Here is a 22,182-nt window from a genome sequence, read left to right as displayed (position 1 = left end):
ATATTCCACCACGCTGCTCCAATGCGGGTTGGTGGAATACACATATGGCAGAATTTCGTTGAAATTAGACACATGCAGGTTTCCTCACGATGTTTTCCTTCACCGCCGAGCACGAGATGAATTATAAATACAAATTAAGCACATAAAAATTCAGTGGTGCCTGCCTGGGTTTGAACCTGAAATCATCGGTTAAGATGCACGCGTTCTAACCACTGGGCCATCTCGGCTCTCATCTAAAAAAGAAAATCATTAAAATTGTCGGTCTTACAGAATGTAGTCCCTTCCAGGCAATACTTGCAGTATTGCCTGGAAGGGTATAGTAAAAGCTATGAAAACTCCAAGATTAAGAAAACCAAAACGAAATAGTAAGTTTCTTTCAATACACCAAGTTTATATCGCCGAAGCCAATAACTACTTTATTTTTCCAACTTATTCTTAAACTGGCTTCACTCTTAATCTTATTTCAGGTAAGTCACATGGCTTCTCGTATGATGACATTAGTTCACTATTGATTGACCTCTTTGTCTTCTGTCTTTACAAGTTGTACAAGAAAGTTTTGCTTATTATATTGCATTTGGGTACTAGATAATATCAATTGCTTTTATTCCAGTATTTTTTTTTTATTGTGGTAAGGTGGTTTTTTTGTCATGTTCAATTGACAATAATTTTGATGTCCATTTTTATAATAACGGCCATTATCAGAGTGTAAACTCTGCCCAGATCAGGTGAGACTGATTATAATTTTTTGTCTGAAAAATATATTTCTTTTAGTATCAGCCCGATCTGGGGATTTTACCCGTAACCTCGTGATTTACGACCTTTTGAACTCTACTGAGTCAGTTTTGGTAATTAATAATATATGTTACCAGATAATTGTAGGTTTCGTTAGTAAATGCCCATGTCACGAGATTGTAAACTGTCGGAAAATTGGGGGGCGTCCAATTACCTCAGGTTCACAAACATCAGGTTAGGTTAGTAAGAAGCCTTAACTTTAATCTGAATGATCCTTTCAAAGTTTTGCTTGATTTATTATAATCTAATACACGTCACAATTATTCTATAACTTGAACATTTTTCTTCGACCTCAAAGATAATTATGAATACATTAAAAAAAAATGGTATAATGTTCTCTCGTATTTCTTCACGATATTATTTTTGGAAGTACAATTCATGTTTTATACAATTAATTCATGTAATATATGATATAATCCAACCCCGACTATGAAGTTAAGGGATTTTCCCTTATCTTCATACTCGGGGCATTTTAGATAATTTACATGATTATATACGATTTTGTTTGAATTAGTATATGAAAGACGTTGATGACTTTGGTTAGGCATTATGCAAATACTTCTTAATACTCATCATTTTATCTAACGACAAAAAAAATACTGAGTTTATAATCCGGTTGAAAATGTGTGTTAGTCAGTCTAATTACATATGCAACTAAGCAACGTATTGATAAAATGTAATGGCTAATACTGTATGACTACTTCCATTAGATAGCCATTTTGTCCGTCTACCTTTATTTTTTACTTTAATCAGAGAACATAGTATCAACCGTGTTTTTAGATTATATTATCATTAGGATTAATTATATTAATTTTCTCTTTATTAATTTGTATCAATGCATTTTAACATATTACTTGATAAAATAATTTGATTCCACATTTATTACAAATTTACTCAATACACCAAAAAAAGTATACTAGTTACCTGAAATAAGAACCACGAGTATTATATTAATGCTTATCAAGAACACTAATTCAATTTACTCATTTTTAATTTTATTTTACCATTATTCATATTGTGTTTCCAAGAAAGTTCATATAAATGCGGTATTTGCATCACTTGAGAAGATTAAAAACTCATTTAAAAAGCAGGGCCGTCTGTAAAATTGTGTAGGCCGATTTTAAAATATTCACCGATTTAAACTGCCGAGGAGAGGAATGTTGTTATTACTATGACATATTATTATTAGTTCATTTCACTTTAAAGCACGATATATATAATATTAATCAATATTTCCAGGAAAAAGTAAATCAAGGACCACAGAAATAACAACGGAACTGAACACGCAATTGTTCACTGAAATTGACATTTTTCCGAAAACTGAATCGTATAAAATGAAGCTAACCATTCCCATATTGCATCAGCCGGAATGGAAATCGATGCTACATTGGAGACACCTTCAACGACCGAATCTTATAGAAACGGCAAAAACCTTGGAACAAAAAGGTAAAATGTAATGAGGGAAAAATTGCTCTGAGTGCAATTTGATTTGTACGCATTGTATAGCTTGAGTAGGGAGCAATAGCATTTGTATACATACTAAGTGTTACCCAACCGCTTCTATGGGATTTAAACAAAAAAGGGGTAAGGATCAACGGAATTCACAAAATTAATTACTCATTATCTACGCACGATTCCGGGTATTTTGGTATCATACATATGATTAACGAACAAAGAAAAAAGGTTATAAATAGAAGATATATTTTGCAGTGGAGAAATTAGAGATAGTCTACATTGGCCAATGAGCTGTTAATCATTATACTCAGCCAACTGTCATTCCACACAAAAATATTTAATTAAACAGACTCAATCGTCATTTTATATTCTACCACATAGACATAACATCTTGGTTCCAAGGTTGGTGGAGCATTGGTGATATTGGACAATCGTGAATATTAGTTATTCCTTATGTAATGACAAATATTTGTTAAGCTACCAATGCCCATGGACAGTAATAAACACTACCAGGCGCAGTACCCAGTCCTGATATAAAAATTATACCTATATAACAGATAAAAATAATTTTAGTTTATTATTTTAAATATGAGCTGTTCTAAATCTATCGTATGGAACTAACACTAAAAGGATATAACAAGCGATTGTAATACGCGACATGCAATTATTCACTCGAAATTTTCCTCCCAGAATAATATTAAATAAAATATCTTAACGTAACTGATACTTGTATAGTTAATAAATATTCAATATCAAATCTCAAGTAGGATTCTGATGAAATGCAATACCACTGTGAATAATACTCTTTCGACTTTATATTTCTCAACGGAACTCTAAAAATTTTCTATTATTATTCCACGTGGGCATTTGACGCACTATAAAAATTCTCATAAAATTTTATAGGGCTTAAAGAAAAAGGTTTTATGGCTTGTGGGATAGATTTAAAAGTTCGATCGGCTTGTATATAACGCACTGTAATACATGTGCACTGGAAGTACAGATATCAGTGCTGGGGCACAGAATAGGTAAAACAGTTTCTTATATTATATAGACTTTCTATTTGTTATTTCTCTTACGTCTTTCTTAGTAATTGCGTGACTCTCCGTATTTTTTATGGTGTTTTTTTGGACAGTTATTGTTATTTTCGTGTATGTAAAACCAATCCTAAGTAAAAACATGACATAGAATGTTCTCATTATCTACTTATGTCGAGTAGTAGAGTAGTGTAGTGTGTACACCGGTTTTCATGGGTATGCCACTCCGAGGTCTCGGGTTCGATTCCCGGCCGAGTTGATGTGGAAAAAGTTGATTAGTTTTCTATGTTGTCTTGGGTCTGGGTGTTTGTGGTACGTCGTTTATGTGATGTTGTCTAATATTTATTTATTATTTACTTATTTCAGATAGCCCATTAAATTATCACGTGATGCATTCGCCGTTCGATGAATAGCAATTGTAACGTAAAAAATGTCAATCTGTAGTCAATATAAAAAGCTAATGTTATATTTTCTCAATAGTCCTGTCGTTTGAAAATCCATACTTAATATTATAAATGCGAAAGCAACTCTGTCTGTCTGTCTGTCTCACTTTCACGCCAAAACTACTGGATCGATTTAAATGAATTTTGGTACACAAATAGTCTAGAGCCCGAGAAAGGACATAGACTACTTTTTATTTGGAATAAAGTGCTGTAAAGGGTTGAAAAGGGGGATGAAAGGATGTAAGTTTAGTCATTTTTAGAATTTTTAGAACTAGAAGCATAAAACTTATATTTTAGGCTGTACACTTATAAACTAACATATCATGACACCCACTAAGGAGCGAATTTTGGAAATTCTTCCTCTAAAGGGGATACGTTTTTAAGTGTTTGTAGATATTCTACCTCAAAAGGGTTTAATAGGGGTTGACATTTACTATATAGGTTAGTCTGGATGTCTGTCATTTTTAAAGTTAGAGGCATGAAATTAAATTTTTTGTCTACCGATTAAAAATGAGTTGATACATATTTAAAGATTTCTGGATATTTTACGCCTAAGGACGCAAATAGGGTTAACATTCCGTATACAGGTTAGTCTGGAAGTCTGTCATTTGTGAAGTTAGAACCTAGAAATTTTATTTTTAGGATACCGATTAAAAATTAGTAGATACGTATTTAAGCGTTTCTTGATATTTTACGCCTAAAGGGAAAAAGTAGGGGTTGACATTTCGTATACAGGTTAGTCTGGAAGTTCATAATTTTAAAGTTAGAAGCATGTAATTTTATTTTTGGGATACCGATTTAAAATGAGTTGATTCGCATTTAAGTTCGCGTTTAAGTTTCTGGATATTCTGCCCTAAGGGCTTAAATACACCCCAATGTGTAATGTTAACGTAATATTTTAAGTTAATTTGTAAATATATTCATATTCTCCGCAGGCAAAGCCGCGGGTAACAGCTAGTTCCGAATGGGAATTTATCGAAAGATTATCATTTCTATTTATTAATAACCTTTCATTTTTTTAAAATAATATATTTTAACGTATCACACACACTGGGCAAATAAAATATTATTTTATTTTTTGAGTTAAAATTCATAATATTTTCAGGAAACGTGAAAATAAACGGAATATTCCAATATGAAGGTTTTAGTCCCGATAAACAAAGGGCTATTGAAGAACACGACGAAAACGAGTTTGGTATTTTGTATTTCATATAGTGAAAAATTTTGTACGAATTTAATTTCAATGCTATGTGTATATTTATTATTAAAAAATGGAGCATAATTTTCATTTTGATGAAATAATTTATTTTGTTCAAATGTTGTCTTTCTATATGAAAATATCACCATCAGTTCAAAGAAGGAATTATACTGAAATTATAAATTTTCATAAACTTATTATTATTATTCAATGTGCGAAATATTCAGTCTAATAGTAAAGTTTATTTTTAATATTATTGAATACTAGCTGACTCTGCAGTTTTATCCGCTTGAAATTTATAAAACACAAACTTTTACCCTCTTGGGGGTGAAGTTTCGGTGGTTGGTAGTCTATATATAGCGAAATACCATAAATATAATATTATATGTTTTTTTTTCAAATTTGGCTTCAAATTTAAGAAATAATTAATCAATAAATTTTATTACTCATTAAAATGATATTCTTTGGATTAGGATGCTTGGATTTAAACACAGGAGACTTTGATTTGTAACGCTCGTTTTACAATATAGGACTAATCAAGAACAATGATCTGGTTTGTTTTAAAAGAGCGAGAAAGAAGAGAACGATGCGAGTTCATTGCCGTCTCTTCTTGCTGGAAGATGATTTCGAAACGTCGAAATAGTTAAAATGATGACGATTCAAAAATACTTTATTGTAAAGCTTACTTTTAAAAAACATTGGATTTAGATTTGGAATAAAACTAGAGGGTGCTGGAATAAGGCATCACTCTCTTCGATTGGATTTGGAATTTGGTTTGGTAGATGCACATAAGGCAGAATTCCAGCTAACTTATGCAGATTTTTTAGCAATGTTTCATTTACTAAAAATAGAATTCTAACCTGAATTTGAATTGACGTTAATTTCAAGTTTCTCCTGCTACACCTAGATGTCCAAAAATCCACAACAAAGCGTTTTTTAAGACATTTTCTGTCTCGCACAAAAACTGTGGAACCAGCTTTCGCCGGCGGTTTTTTCCGAACCGATACGACTTGTGAATCTTCAAGAAAGAGCGTACACCTTCCTGAAAGGCCGGCAACGCATCTGCAAGCCCTCCGGTGTTGCAGATGTCCATGGGCGGTGGTTATCACTTTCCTTCAGATGCCACTGCTCGATTGCCACCATCATATAACATAAAAAAAAAAAAAAATACCATTCACAGATCCGTCTTAATAAAACAAATATCTTCAGTGTCAACACGCGTAGATGTAAAAAAATATTATAGTTAAAATATGTTAATATAAATGGTACTTTTGTGATTTCTGAAAAATTACAAAGACATTACAAATGTGTTTTTATTTAAATAGTCGCTATTTTTGGTTATAAAATCAATTGATTATATTTTTATTAATATTCAAAACTGCATTAAAACGCCCAAAACTATTTTTGATTCAAAGTAAAATGAGAGCTCGGTTTGTATAGCTTAGAAAATCAATACATACGGTTATTTGTAGAACTACATGCCACAGAGTAAATAGATATAAAAATGATTCAAGCGGAACATACCATATGACATTTGTACTAAATAATTATTGACGTTTAACTTGTATGTAATATCTTAGTTATTTGTTAGTTAAGGTGATTAGCGACCCAAAGAATGAAGTGCTAGGAATGGCTTATATTTTTTAATGTATCAGTACTTATATATATATATTTTATTTAATTTACAATATCCACGGGCTCACAGTTGCCCTTGCCTTTTTTACATTTTATTTTTAGCGAGTATCCTGTCGTCTAGCATTACTCTCGTGCAGGTGGCTAAGTGGACCTCACGGGTGGTCGTCACAATAGCCCGGAACTCTAGGAAAGCATTCACTGCATAGTCTTGAGGGTTTGACGCTGGTCTCAGCTTTAGTGATATTAGTTGACCCTTATCGGCCCTTGTTAGATGGGCGCGTGTTGTTTTGGGCTTTCCCGGGTCGTTGACCATCAGGAATTCCTTCATTGACTGCGCCTGTCGGTTCGATGAAACCGACGGGCCGGGGTCTGATTGGGGTGAGTGCGACGTCTTATTCTTCGGAGATACCAGATCGCGGATTAAACACGTCACCGCCGTCACTGCAGGTCCAGGGCTCGGCCGTCTTTCTCGACGGCACTTCGGGGTCTGGGCCGTTCTCTGCGCCGCTATTTTTAGCTGCAATCGCTCAGATCCGCTTACTTGGGACTCGATGGTGGCCGGCTTTGCAGTGGGGAATGTTGTTGGGACCTCGGGTTTCAGGAAACTCAGGTCTTCCCCCCTGTCCTCATATGCGATAACCTCATGATTTGTCGAGGCTAACAGGCAGCCAAAGCGGACAGCAATGTCACCTGTTTCAAAGCCGACTCTCATAGCGTCCACTCTTATTGTACTTGGGTTCCCTCCGTGGTCCTCCTCGCCCATCTTCGAGAGCATTATGCACGCCATTGCAAAGGGGGCTTCCTCTTCCTGTTCGAAGAGTGCGACCACTTTGGTAAATGAAAACAGTGTGAAGAAACCTGCATGTGTTCGATTTCACTGAAATTGTGTCACATATATATCCGCCAAACCGCCTTGGAGCAGCGTGTTGGAATAAGTTTAAAATCTTCTCCTCAACATTCAGCGGCTGTCTAGCATTCAGCTGGTACTTCACTGTTGATGAATTAAAAAAAAAAACAATTGATAAATTAATTTTATTCATGACGGAGTTAGAACATACATTTAAGTAGTTAATCTTTAGTTATTCAACCGTCAATTAGGTACAGGTTAATAGATTCATGTGTCCTTTTATTAGCCGGAACAAGTATTTTTCTCATAAGATCCAAAAAGGGTACTTATACACTTTTACCTGTAATCCCTTCAAATGTTACATCATAGTTTCTAACTTTTCAAGTTAATACCGTCCGTCGCGTCGGTACAGAATTAAATACGAGATCGATCGAACACGGTATTAATAATACAGGGAAATGGCTGCCATTGTCTGTTCGTTTGATGAGGGTGTCTCTTACCAAAACACCTGATACAGCGTCCCGTTTATTTGGCTTTTATGTATGTAGCTATTGATGTTCGCAAAACGTAATGTTATCATGTCACCCCTCTTATATTTTCTCAGGATTCGTCTGTAGCATACTTTGTGTGAATTAATATTTTAGAAATTCGTGTTCGAAATTTGAAACGATTACTTTTTTAAAAACATGTTTTTAAATAAGTTTTTATATACTTTACGAGTATCAATAAATTCCAAACCATTGATGGTGTGAAACGCAAAAAATATATATTTTTAAACCACAGTTTTTTTTCGCGGCTTACGAGCACTGTGCATTTTCCACTGGTTCACAATTTACAACGCACACTAGACTAACGATTCTACTATTCCCTATGCAGTCTACACCGCGCCACTAACTTAAAATATATTTTTTTATTCTGTATTGCTTAATCTATATACCAGTATAGAAAAGCTAAATATTACTATTATTAGACAAAAAAAAAGAAAAGACCCGCTTAGTTTCTTTCGTTGGTTCTTCTCAGGTCAGGTTGTTCCTTTGTAGTGAACCTTTCCTTTGAACCGGTGGTAGTGTTTAATTTGACCGTCAATAAGAAAGTGTAATGCTTCTATATTGAATAAAGGAATTTGAGTTGAGTTGAGTTACTCACTGATTTATCACGAAATCTCGAAAACTATGACACCTACAAACTTGTAATTTGGCAGGTAGGCTCCTCATAGAGTAGGCAGACTTCTAACCCCCATTTTACCTAAGGGGGTAAAACGGGGGCTAGTGATTTGTGTTTTATAAAATTTGCGCAGAAGTATTACAATGTAATCATTGATACTGTTTCAAAATTTACTCTGTGTTAGGGCTACACGCAAGCCTATCTTTATAGGAACCTCCTACAAATATACAATATTTAGCCGCCGTGCCTACCAAGCCCTGTTGTGTTTTAGTTTGAAGGGTGAGTGAGCCAGCTTAATTACAGTCACTAGAGAAATAACATCACAGGTCCCAACTGGTGCACGATGTAGGGAACGGTACATAATTTTTTACAGTGCTATTGTCAATGGAAAGTGGTACCATTATACTTATATACATACATAAGACTGTTTGATCGTGTAACGGTTGTATTTTATATCCACGCTTGACTGCTATTTTGTTTTTATTTCGAGATTACTTAAATACTTTATAAATACCGATGAAGTTAACCGTAAGTTATCTACCAATGTTTATTTATTCACATAAGAAATATTAACATCAAGTCCTTAACTACATACAAATAACGACTAAAGATTATTGTATAAATTGTGACCGAGTAGTGGCAAGAATGCTAGCAGCATTTCCCCTTTAAATCGCTATGCCGATCCTCTGAGCAAAAAATTAACCAGCCCTCCTTAGGTATTGGTATTACATTGTTGGGCCCATCTTCTCTTGACTTGAAAATTCTTGGAAGTTATTCCAAATACATTTTATAATGTTTTAAACACCTTTTGACGACCTCCGTGGTCGAGTAGTGTGTACACCGGTTTTCACGGGTACGCCACTCCGAGGTCCCGGGTTCGATTCCCGGCCGAGTCGATGTAGAAAAAGATCATTAGTTTTCTATGTTGCCTTGGATCTGGGTGTTTGTTTACCGTCGTTACTTCTGATTTTCCATAACACAAGTGCTTTAATTACATTGGGACCAGAGTAATGTATGTGATGTTGTCCAATATTTATTTATTTAAAAGTTAATTTTATTATTATTTTTTACTCATTGATGGAAAACGATAAGATACAAGCAAGCAGTCGTTTGGCCGCTAAACCCGTTTTATTGAGTGTAATATTATTGAAGCAATTTCAGTTCACTTATTAGCTGAGTTTATTGTCTTGGCAAGTGTATCCTACTTTTACTTGAGTGAAGACATTATGCGGCATTGCAATTTGTATTTTAGAACTAAGTAAACTTAGAAAATAAACATAATGCTCTATCCGCCTGTTCGTTCAATGCTAATACGTATTTTGAAAGCACTTTTAGTTTTCTTTTTATATCTTTATTAAAATATTATGTATATCGAGCCGAGATGGCCCAGTGGTTAGAACGCGTGCATCTTAACCGATGATTTCGGGTTCAAACCCAGGCGGGCACCACTGAATTTACATGTGCTTAATTTGTTTATAATTCATCTCGTGCTCGGCGGTGAAGGAAAACATCGTGAGGAAACCTGCATGTGTCTAATTTCAACGAAATTCTGCCACATGTGTATTCCACCAACCCGCATTGGAGCAGCGTGGTGGAATATGCTCCATACCTTCTCCTCAACGGGAGAGGAGGCCTTAGCCCAGCAGTGGGAAATTTACAGGCTGATTATGTTATGTTATGTTATGTAATATCACATAAAACAATCACCTTTATAAACACAAATCGAAATGGTTATTCGAGTAGGTTGTCACAAGCACTATTGAACGGTAATTTTACAGGTTCGGAATGTAGATTCTGCCGAGAAGAACGAGAAACTCAGTTACTATTTTCCTACATTTGAAATACGTTTAGTTAAATAAGAATATATAAAATATATCCTGCTATAAGTCAACAAGTATTAGCTTTACGTTTTTTGGACACTTCATACAATGTTGCCATCCTGTCCCATTTCCGTCCCTTAAAGTTGAAATCATAATGAATCATTTATTAACGGATAGATCTTAAGGACAAACGATTTGATAAAATATATTTAAATATTTTGTAATATCATAAAAATGACTTATTTCAATAGCTGAATATGCGGCTTTAACGCGCCATATTTATAAAACTTTACCTATAACTCATAATCTGTAAACCCCCTGTCCCATTTTGTCCCCTCGAGGGTTGAATTAATACAAGTATGCTTGTCCTTCCCGGGGATTCAAACTATCTTTTTTTACACCACCACCCATAATGACAATGGCGCTGTAAGAAATATTAATCACTTCTTACATCGGCAATGCGCCACCAACCTTGGGAACTAAGATGTTATGTCCCTTGTGCCTGTAGTTACACTGGCTCACTCACCCTTTAAACCAGAACACAACAATACTGAGTACTTCTGTTTGGCGGTAGAATATCTGATGAGTGGGTGGTACCGACCCAGACGGGCTTGAACAAAGCCCTACCACCTAGTAAGTTTAAGCGTGAAGGGGTAACAAACCGAGTTACTTTCGCATTTATAATTTTAAAATAGATTATTATTAAAATTTAGCCGGCGTTAATGTTGCTATGTTTCTAATCAAACTAAGAACATGTTAAACCTATATCCATAAAGTACCTACATGACTGTGTAAACGAAAACATACCTTAATGACAGTCTAATAAATATTATTTTACAGTATATTCTGTAAATTTATATGTTATATGTACAATGAAATATATGAAACCATTTATAGTAGTTTAAATTGTCGGAATCTGTCTAACAGTTATCAAGTAATTTGTGAACAATAATTACAAAAATCATTTTTGAAACAATCGTTAGGATTCGTTACAATCAAACTTAGAAGGTTATTTTAGAAGTTTCTTTAAAATTATATTAGTGTTCTATAAATAGTGCCTTAAATCAGTGAATTTGGCAAAATTATATTATTTAGACAATCTTAAGCTCCATACCAAACACTTAATTTTCTTGACAAGACACAATACACAGTCTGTGGTTTCGAGAATAGATGGTTGGAGACAGCTTCTGTCGAAACTGTCAAGTACACTTAACAACAATATGCATTACACAGTAGTATCGCTCTTACAGAAATATATATATATATATATTATATATATATATATATATTATATATATATATATAACGTCAGTTCTCCATCCCGATTTCTTACTGGTAAAATTCATACAATTAATCTCTTTTTATTTTGTTTTTTTTTCTGTCCTTTTTTCGTGTTTTTTTTTTGTATATTAAATAGTATGTAATTTGATTATTATTATTTTTTTAGTGTCAGAATATGTTTTTAATAAACTTTTTTTATCATTGTGCCGTAATATAATACCTATCCAACTTTCCCATCTTGAAGTTGAAATTTCCAAATTTTTTTTGGGTATTCCATCTACGTCGCAAAAGGAGTAACTATGCTGAATTTAAAGTCAATTGGTCCTGTAGTTTCGGATATAATTACTAGTTTTCCCTCGTGACTCGACCCGCGTATTGGTCGTAGGTTTTGGGTATCTCTTGGGGTTCAAGCTCGTTTCATATGAAATTGCATCAAATTTGGTTCAGTAGCTTACCGTAAAGGCGTAAGACAAAAATAGACAGAGTTACTAAGCCATTTTTTCATTCATCAGTATAGATATTTTGATATAGAGCAGATAGATAGGCCTCGGAGATATTAAACGAATAATGCGGTTTGATATGAAGACAAATACAAAATAATTTTCATTTAAGTCGAGTCGAGTGCAGTTCATCTCGTTTTTGCTGTCGTAAGAAATATCGTAGTCAGCGGTTTGAATAAAGCAATTACAAGTCTACCGCAGTATAACAGCATGATGAAATACGTTCCAGTGCTTCAGTTTAAAAGACAATATTGCTTAAACGTGGGTCAATGAACTATGGCTTCGGAATTTGAAAATATCTTCAATTGCAAACAAACAATTGGTGAAACAATGAGCTAAATCACAATCATTAATATTATTTAATTTTATATCAAATGAACACTAAATGTTTTTATTCACACATTATTATAGATTCTTTTTAAAATCAAATTATTCTATCATATTTAAAAGTATTAGTGTGTTTAGAGACTAATTTGAAAAGATCTTCAAATTTCATATCTCAAGATGTTGCTTTGTTTTTAATTAGACGATCGTATTAACATACTGAGTTATAACATCTCGGATTCGAAATAAAAATATTTTTATAACATTAATATTTATTAATATTTGCGGAATATTATTAGAGACACAAATACTTCGCCTAAGGGTGAATTGAATGATTTTGCCGGGTCAGAAACTTTAGGGTTATGTATTTACTTCTCGCGTAAAAACAATGACTGTTATTGATTCTACCAAAATAATCTATATTACTGTGGATAATATACTCTAAGTAATAAAAAATGAAACTCATTTAAAAATAACACGATTAATATTTGAGTCGAACAAATAAAGAAATCAAATGAAAATGAAAAGAATATCGAATTAAATTTAATTACGACACAGGCAAAATAAACGTCCACATGATAGGACTACTCACGGAGTTCCACGAGCGGTGCGAGTTACTTTTTTAGTCGCCCTTCCTCATCTCCAATAATCTCCAATAATACGTATTATTGTTGGAAATATATTGTGATTCAAAAGTATTATATTTCGATCTTAGTAAAAAACAATTAGGGAGTCTCGAGCTCCAGTATTGTTTTTTTGTGTAATTGATGACAAACGAACAGGTTCACTTAATGGAAAGTGACTACCTCATTTATTGAAGGGAAAATAATGATTGGTTCGGAAAAACCGCCGACGGAAATTGGTTCCAAATTGGTTTGGTAGTAGGCAGAAAACGTTAAATGCGCTAAAAGTAAACGAACATATTTACGCTGAGCCAAATAATCTGGGCAGTGTGATGACACCAGTACCACATATGGAGTCGAATCTGCGCCTTGTAATATTTTAGGCGATGAGTCGATGTGAGGTATGAGGCCTTTTGACTTAATTTCCGAAATATCCGAGAAACTGAACGACACTCGAAATGTCGAAAATATTGTAAATAGAATGGAAAGATTAGTCTTATTATTATTTTCTAACATTATTTTTAATATGTAGTTATTTTTAACCAAAGTATACTTCCAACAATATTAATATCCGACCTTTTTTATGATAAAAACATAAACGTAAATACCAAAGAATACGAAATGGGTATCAAGGAAAGCGATCTTACTCATATCGTCGTCAGAATCAAATAACAAAATTACTACATAGTGTCACGCACCCTCCCCTGCGATACTATCTTTCAACCCTAAAGAATCTTTGATCCCTTGGTACTCGTAGGTATATTTTTATCTATACATAAAAGGCATTTGCCAATACTGTTCGTTTTAAAAATAAACTTTTTAAATTTAGAAGTAGTTATTATTTATGATACTAAAACTTTTTGCAGACTCCTTGTGTGCCAGTACGCGAGTCGGTACAAGTGTAGGCACAATGCATTTGAAATAAATATTAGTATATTTTTAAAACAGTCCTTTTACTTTAGTTTAATTTCCTAAACAATATATTATATTGAAAACTTTGGAATGATTGAGGGTTGTGTTATGTGTGAACGTTAATTACATAAAAACGCTAATCTAAATGTCTAGTATTTTATCGTGATTACTAGACACACATACATGATACTATCACTACGACCGTTGCTTCAGATACCTTCTTATTATGTAATAGGTAGGCGGACCGGTGAATGACCTGATGTTAAGTGGTCACCACCGCCCATAGACATTGGCGCTGTTGGAAATATTAACCATCCCTCACTTCGCCAATGCGCCGCCATCCTTGGGAACCAAGATGTCATGTCTCCTCCAACAGACCGGAACGCAACAATACCAAATATTCCTTGGCGGCAAAATATCTGATGACTGAGTGGGTACCCACCCAGACGGGCTTTCACAAAGCCCACCAAGTAAACTAAAGTTTTTACTTTGAGAATTATTAACAAACTTATCTGGTACATAAAATATGAATCATAAAAATAATTAAAAAACATAAAAGACAAATAAATTGCCTATAGTTAAGAAATATGCATTTATTTAAAAAACCTTTTGAGTCCAATATGTAAGCAACGGTCAGATTCAGAGCGTGTTCCGTAGCCAAATCAGTCAAGAATGATTTAAACTACAAACTCTTAATTGATCCATATTATATTGAGCCGAGATGGCCCAGTGGTTAGAACGCGTGCATCTTAACCGATGATTTCGGGTTCAAACCCAGACAGGCACCACTGAATTTACATGTGCTTAATTTGTTTATAATTCATCTCGTGCTCGGCGGTGAAGGAAAACATCGTGAGGAAACCTGCATGTGTCTAATTTCAACGAAATTCTGCCACGTGTGTATTCCACCAACCCGCATTGGAGCAGCGTGGTGGAATATGCTCCATACCTTCTCCTCAGCGGGAGAGGAGGCCTTAGCCCAGCAGTGGGAAATTTACAGGCTGATTATGTTATATGTTATTATATTGAGATATAATTAATATCGTTATAAAACACGTGCTTATTGATCTGGTTGAATATTAAAAAAACAATCTCTGAAATGATATAACAGCGGTAACAATGAAGCCGGAGGCGACAGCTAGTTTCAAATATAATACTTCTACTTACTGACCCAGAAGAGATTTCAATGAAGATGAGAAAATGACGGACGACTTTTCTAGTTCCTTTAAGATTCCATTATTACTAGAGTATTTGTTGCGGAAGAAAATGACTTAGTGATTATTATTATTTTTTGTACAGATCTAAGGTTTTTATTTCTTTATTCAAAGCTTGTAAAGCGTGTTATTGTTTGCGCAACTCACTGGTACATTGTTTCCTCTGGCTATATATATATCACCGTAAAATTGTAAATACCGTTAGATTATAATCTATCTCGCGCAATTGTAAACTGTCGAAAGGTTGTGAACGTTTATTCGACATACAATAAAACATATACAATTTTGATAGTTCATAATATTTCGGTTAGATTAGGTTAGAATTTTTATAATTTAACTGGAATTTACTTCGATAGATTATAATCTACCGAAATAATGCGTTAAATTGTAAGCAGTATGTTACGGTTCACAAACTTTCGACAACTCACAATCTCGCGAGATAGATTATATTCTAACGGTATTTATAATTTTACGGTGATATATATAGACACTGTTAAAATGTTTAATTATGTCCTCTTGAGCGATAATTGCCACATATGAGTGCCTAAGTGCCACAAGCATTAATGCATTCTCGTTATCCGAAGGCCTAAAATTGGATAGACTTTAAGATCAACGAAGTGCGAATAATGGCACTTTCAGACTCCGCCGAACTACTGAGAAATTCTGGACTGAAAAATCCAATTACTCTTTTGCAAGTCAACTCTAGGCTTGAACCCGATAACTCGGGTCTCCATTACACCAATGGGGCAGTCCGTCTAAAATATAAGCCAATAATAAGTCGCTGCGAACCGGGGCTTATAAGATATTACCTACCTTGTATCCGTAATTACACTGTCACATTCTCCATGCAAACCGAAACATAACTGCACACACTAAACGTGCTCGCACTAAACCTATTTACCTAGAAGTCTAAGATCCTGGGCTATAACTCGTTTGGTCTTAGTTTTAATTCAATATATTTGGATCATTGAGTTCTTAAGAAGTATTTAATATTCACTTCATATAATTAGAGTTAAGCTAATAATTTAATTAGACCGTATGTTGGATATTGAATTGAATTTCAAGAATTAAATAATTAGAATATACTATACATATAAAATGATCTAGTGGTTAGAACGCGTTCATGTTAACCCACCCACCACTGTTTTTTCATGGGCTTAATTTATATTTATAATTTATCTCGTGCTCGGCGGTGAAGGAAAACATCGTGAGGAAACCTGCATGTGTCTAATTTGAACGAAATTCTGCCACATGTGTATTCCACCAACCCGCATTGGAGCAGCATGGTGGAATATGCTCCATACCTTCTCCTCAAATGGGAGAGGAGGCCTTAGCCCAGCAGTGGGAAATTTACAGGCTGATTATGTTTATATGTAAATAAACACATCTTTCTCACGCGTTAAAAGCAAAGCAAACATTTAAACCGCCTTGTATAATGATTTCATAGACCAAAACCGACAATGATCTATTGATAAAATGTATAAAAACAATCTCGATACAAAAACCTTGAGAAACGACATGAAACCATTCATATTTATCTTGTTTTAGTCAACAAAATATTCGCCTCAATAAACAAAAACTCGTGCCCGCACTCCACTTAGGTTTTTCTGACTAAAAACCTGTTTCACGGTAAGGCTGGACGCTATAACTCATCAGGCTTGGCTGTACGCCAGCTGCGAATTCAAATGCGATACTGAAGCCACTCGACGGACATACAACTTGTCTAGTTTTTAACGTTATAAAACGTTTTGAATTTATTTGATAGGTTAAGGAAATGTTTCATTTTTTTCGTTCTTTTTTTATAAAATAAGATTCAGGCATGATATGATACGACAATTATACTCAACGCAACGTATAACAATGCAACACAATATAAAAGGGCAGGCAAATGGTGCCCTAAGAATGTTAATCCCACTCTGCCTGTATACACAGGCTCACTGTTATGAATATACTATATTTATAATTGTATTTAACTAACATAATTTATCTCAAATGACAATTTTAACTTTGCCATTTCATAAATTAAAATCATTTGTAAAAAAATTGGTAAAGAAGGCATATTATTCGATACAAGATTATACAGATGATAAAAATGCGTGGGTTAATGCTTGTTGACTTCCAGGCAGGATATATAACATACATATATAATTGTATTTAACTAACATGACTGTATTTTTAGATGTTGAAAAAGAGTAACTACTGAGTTTCTTGCCAGTTGTTCGCGGTAGAATCTACATTCCCAACCAGTCAAAAAATCAAAATCAAAATATACTTTATTCAAGTAGGCTTTTACAAGCACTTTTGAACCGTCATTTAACAAACTATTTAAAGTAAAGCTACCACCGGTTCGGAATGTAGATTCTACCGAGAATAACCGGCAAGAAACTCAGTAGTTACACTTTTTCAACTTGAGTGTAAGTGGTAGCTTTACTTAATACAGTTGATTTTGGAAAAGAGTAATTACTGAGTTTATTGCCGGTTCGTTTCGGTAAAATCTAAATTTCGAACTGGTGGTAGCTTTATGTTTGGTACAGTTCTGTAAAATGACGATTCAAAAGCCTACATGAATAAAGCATGTTTTGATTTAGATTTTTGATTTCATTCAATCTTCAAACCGGAACAGAAAAATTGATAATATAGAAATATTTTTGTATTTAGAATCTACTTAAAAATCTGGTGCCGAGACTGTCGACTCCTATTAGTATTTTGGTATTCCTCAAGATTTCGGATGTGGCACCCACGTTCACTAGAAAAATTCACCTTTATATTTACATCTAAGGCATCGAAGTTTTAACTGCAAAAAGACATTTATAAAACTCTTAATGTTATCAATAGAAATAAAATTTTAACACACTGCCTTTTATATCAGTAGCGTATTGTTAAGTTAATTTTAAGTTATGTAGTAATGTTATAGAACACATGCTGCTTATCCCCGCAGGGGCCCCGCGGGTTATAGTTACCACAGAGTGTGTTACATAAGTACTCCGTTAATAATAACGAATTTATACGTGCTCTTTATAATAAGTGATTATTGAGTTCAATTGAATTTCTCTTTTACTTTCAGTCCAATACAAAATGTTATCAACTCAAAGAGAGAGGTCAATCGAACGTTTTAAAAAAGATTTATTTGAAGTTCTTTTATGCTTATAGTTGAATGAACTGGTAGAACGTAAAAAGGTCACGTAAAAAGCCTCCTCCAGGCGACTTTTCCCTCTAGTTCTATTTCTCTCTGTTTCCTTATATTACATTTTATTTTTACATTAGCAGCCTGTAAACTTTTTTTTTCCTTTCCTGGTCTAAGGCCTCCTCTCCCTTTAAGGAGAAGGCTTTGAGCATATTCCACCACGCTGCTCCAATGCGGGTTGGTGGAATACACATGTGGCAGAATTTCGTTGAAATTAGACACATGCAGGTTTCATCACGATGTTTCCCTTCACCGCCGAGCACGAGATGAATTATAAACACAAATTAAGCACATGAAAATTCAGTGGTGCCTGCCTGGGTTTGAACCCGAAATTATCGGTTAAGATGCACGCGTTCTAATCACTGGGCCATCTCGGCTCTTCTGTTTTCTTATATTATAAATATATTTAAACTTATTTTTTGTTATTCACACGAGATTTTTGAACAATAATTTTATTTCTTTACTTTTAATTATTTTCAACGTTATTTTTTTATTTCATCGTATGTGTTATTTAATAAATACATAATATGTAGTAAAAGTGCCCGAGTTCCAACCAAGTATCCCACGACACTTATTTTTTATTAATAACCTTTCCAAATCTTTGTTTAAGGAATAAAATATCATCACTAATTGGTAACTTTTATTACTAACTACCGACCCGCCCCGGCTTCGCACGGGTGCAATACTCCCTAAATATACTACAGATTGTTGCAACGTTCACAGTTTTTCAGTCGTTAGACGGTACAAACCGCTATGTCTCTGAGTTTTAAATCTGTAATATCTTCGAAGATATTGTTTTAAATTACATGCTGTAAAGAACGATATTGATCTATATTAAATGCACAATGTATTTAAGGTACTTAATTGTATAAGGATTAATGCTGTATTGCTTAAAATAATTCCGAAAATGAGCCATATTTTCTCGTAAAAAGTAAAGGATAAAAAATAGTTGTTGTGGGTTATCCCTAAGATATAGACATATACCAACGCTGGTTTTTTTGAAGACCTTTTTAAGATGTACAATACTATAGTACATTATTTTGATCTATCTCGTAGGGTTGAGCCAGCATTTGCAATGTAAGCGCAAAAAATGTGCTTATTTACGACATCAGTTTAGTAACCTCTAAAATTATCAGTGTTTCTCTACTATATTGTGCATGTATTATACATATAAACCTTCCTCTTGAATCAATCTATCTATTAAAAAAAACCGCATCAAAATCCGAGTAATTTTAAAGATCTACGCATACATAGCGACGGATAGCGGTAAGCGACTTTGTTTTATACTTTAATGATATTCTTACAATTACGCATCACAATTTTTATTATAATAAATAAAGTATAATTCGTATATCAAGCGACTCTGTTTAACGAGCCAATTGATTTTCATACGTATTTTCTATAAATTTATTATCCATTTATAAGCGTGAAGGTTCAAGTATTTCTTTTATCTCTGAATTCTATTGGATCGGAATGGATAGAAGGGTGCGTCATTGAAGTCATATTTCCCTCTATATATATTTATTCCAATCACTCGTCTTTGTAGACATACAAATGAGTCCCTCTCGTAACATCAAAGTGATCGGTCAAGCAAACTCTGCGCTCCCCTTTGGAAGGATCACTTGGATTTTCTTGTAATAATACTGAATGATTTGAGACTAGGCGCGCTGTTATATATTATTACTACTTTGCATGCGTGGTTTCGAGTTGGAGGGGGGGGGGGGGTCGGTATTTATACTTGCACTTCGGTACTTAAGTATTAGTCGTATACGTTAACTTTGTTACAGCGCCATTGTCTATGGGCGGTGGTGATCACCATGGTGATCACGGTGGTACCATCCATCAGTTATATATGTATCATCCGATGGGTGGTACCTACCCAGGGCATGCACAAAGCCCTACCACCAAGTTAATATATATGTTATTCTATCCTAATATTATAAACGCGAAAGCTAGTTTGTTGATTTATACGTAACGCTCCACGTCTCTACTGAACCGATGATCGTGGAATATGTCATGCATATTATGAGGTACCTAAGACCTGAAGTCACACGCGAACGAAGCCACGATCGTAAACTAGTTTATGATAATCAGTCGCAATAATTTCATATTTTAAAGATAGGAAAAGCCAATTATTCTTTATTGAAATTAATTAATTTTATATTAATATTGTAATTAAATTTACTAAAGATCCTTTACGGGTACAGAAGGCGTGTACGACGAAAGATTGAGAGACAATGGCGATGTAATTAATAATGCAATTCAATTGCAATTAATTTAAATATGGCCGCTTGCAATCATACCTTTGTTTGCATTGAAAAAAAAAAACGCTACACAAGCCAAATATATATATATTGTAAGCCTTTTATTTGGATCATAAATGTTAGCAATTTCTGTCGTTTATCATTTAATTTTGTATTTTACTTTACTTTAGTACTTCTATGGATGTGTGATGTCTGTGTTTATGTGTGTGGGTATAAAGATGATAACCGATCCATTTGTTCCGTATAACCTATCATGTGTATAAATTTTGATATATTCTACATCGAATTAAGTTCTTCTTTCGATAGAAGATTTGTAAAAAATTGTATACGAAGGGAAAAGAGAAATAATTTTACTATTGCTATAAACCTAAATACTACAAGTAGATATTATAGCCAGGATATGTATGTATCTATACTCATATCATAAATGTGGAAGCAACTCTGTCTGTTACCTCTTCAAGCTTAAACTGCTGAACCGATATAGATGAAATTTTGTATTGAGTATAGTTTAAGTCCCGGGTATCCTTCACGTAGCGTCATTTTAATTATGCACCCCTTGAGCGCGTCAAGTTTTATAAATTGAACACAGTTAAAGCCGCGGGCTCAGCTAGTATAAATACATACAGACAACGTTCATGTTAGAAACGTTAAAAGTATAATATTTATTTAATTTCAGTTCCTTCGTTACTAAAAATGTTTACTTCGATTGATGTCTTGTAATTATTATACCGATAATACTTTTAACAAAAATACATTCGAAATAAATTATATTAATAACGTAAATAATTACAGTTTTATTGTACTGTGTAAGTAAAGGTTTTGATATATAAAGTTCACCTATTATAGATGTTTATTTGCCTTGAAGTTCCTTTTACGTCGTCAACTTTGGAAATTCGTTTTTGGTAGAAACGTTAGACGTACTCTTTCAAATTCATCCAGGCGTTACTATTGCGCGTATATTTTAAGGCCGTATTTGTTTACGTATCCCTTTTGTCTCAATCAACATGTTTTTTTTCTTGTTTTTAGTTGATTTTACGAAGGCAGACTATATAGATTATAAAAAATCTGTCGAGTTGGTACTCGTTAATTTTCATTGGGACAAACAATAATTTAATTGTATTTTTTCATAAAATAGATAGGCTTACTACACGAATACTACTGGCCCAGAGATGACCCAGAACGCGTGCATCTTAACCGATGATTGCTGGTTCAAACCCAGGCAAGCAGCACTGAACTGAAACAGCACTTCATGTGCTTAATTTGTGTTTATGATACATCTCGTTCTTGGCGGTGAAGGAAAACATCGTGAGGAAACCAGCGTATGTCTAATTTCAACGAAATTCCGCCACATGTGTATCCACCAACCTGCATTGGGGCAGCGTGGTGGAATATGCTCCAAACTCTCTCCTCAACGGGAGAGGAGCCTTTAGCCCGGCATTGGTAAATTTACAGGCTGTTAATAGGATGTGATGTAATTAATTTAAGTTTAGTA

The 22,182-nt window shown here is 34.1% G+C and overlaps 1 long non-coding RNA gene across 1 annotated transcript; it reads left to right on the top strand.

Moving 5' to 3' along the window:
• The first annotated feature begins 298 nt into the window (after positions 1-298).
• On the top strand, positions 299-5,004 carry LOC113402864 (uncharacterized). Its single transcript, XR_010309235.1, has 3 exons — positions 299-365; positions 2,032-2,238; positions 4,830-5,004. It is a non-coding gene; the product is annotated as an uncharacterized LOC113402864 (long non-coding RNA).
• The last annotated feature ends 17,178 nt before the right edge of the window (positions 5,005-22,182 follow it).

This window comes from Vanessa tameamea, chromosome 9, assembly GCF_037043105.1.
Source record: "Vanessa tameamea isolate UH-Manoa-2023 chromosome 9, ilVanTame1 primary haplotype, whole genome shotgun sequence".
Taxonomy (NCBI): domain Eukaryota; kingdom Metazoa; phylum Arthropoda; class Insecta; order Lepidoptera; family Nymphalidae; genus Vanessa; species Vanessa tameamea.
The sequence above is the reverse complement of the archived record's forward strand: the minus strand, read 5'-3'. Positions and strand labels throughout refer to the sequence as shown.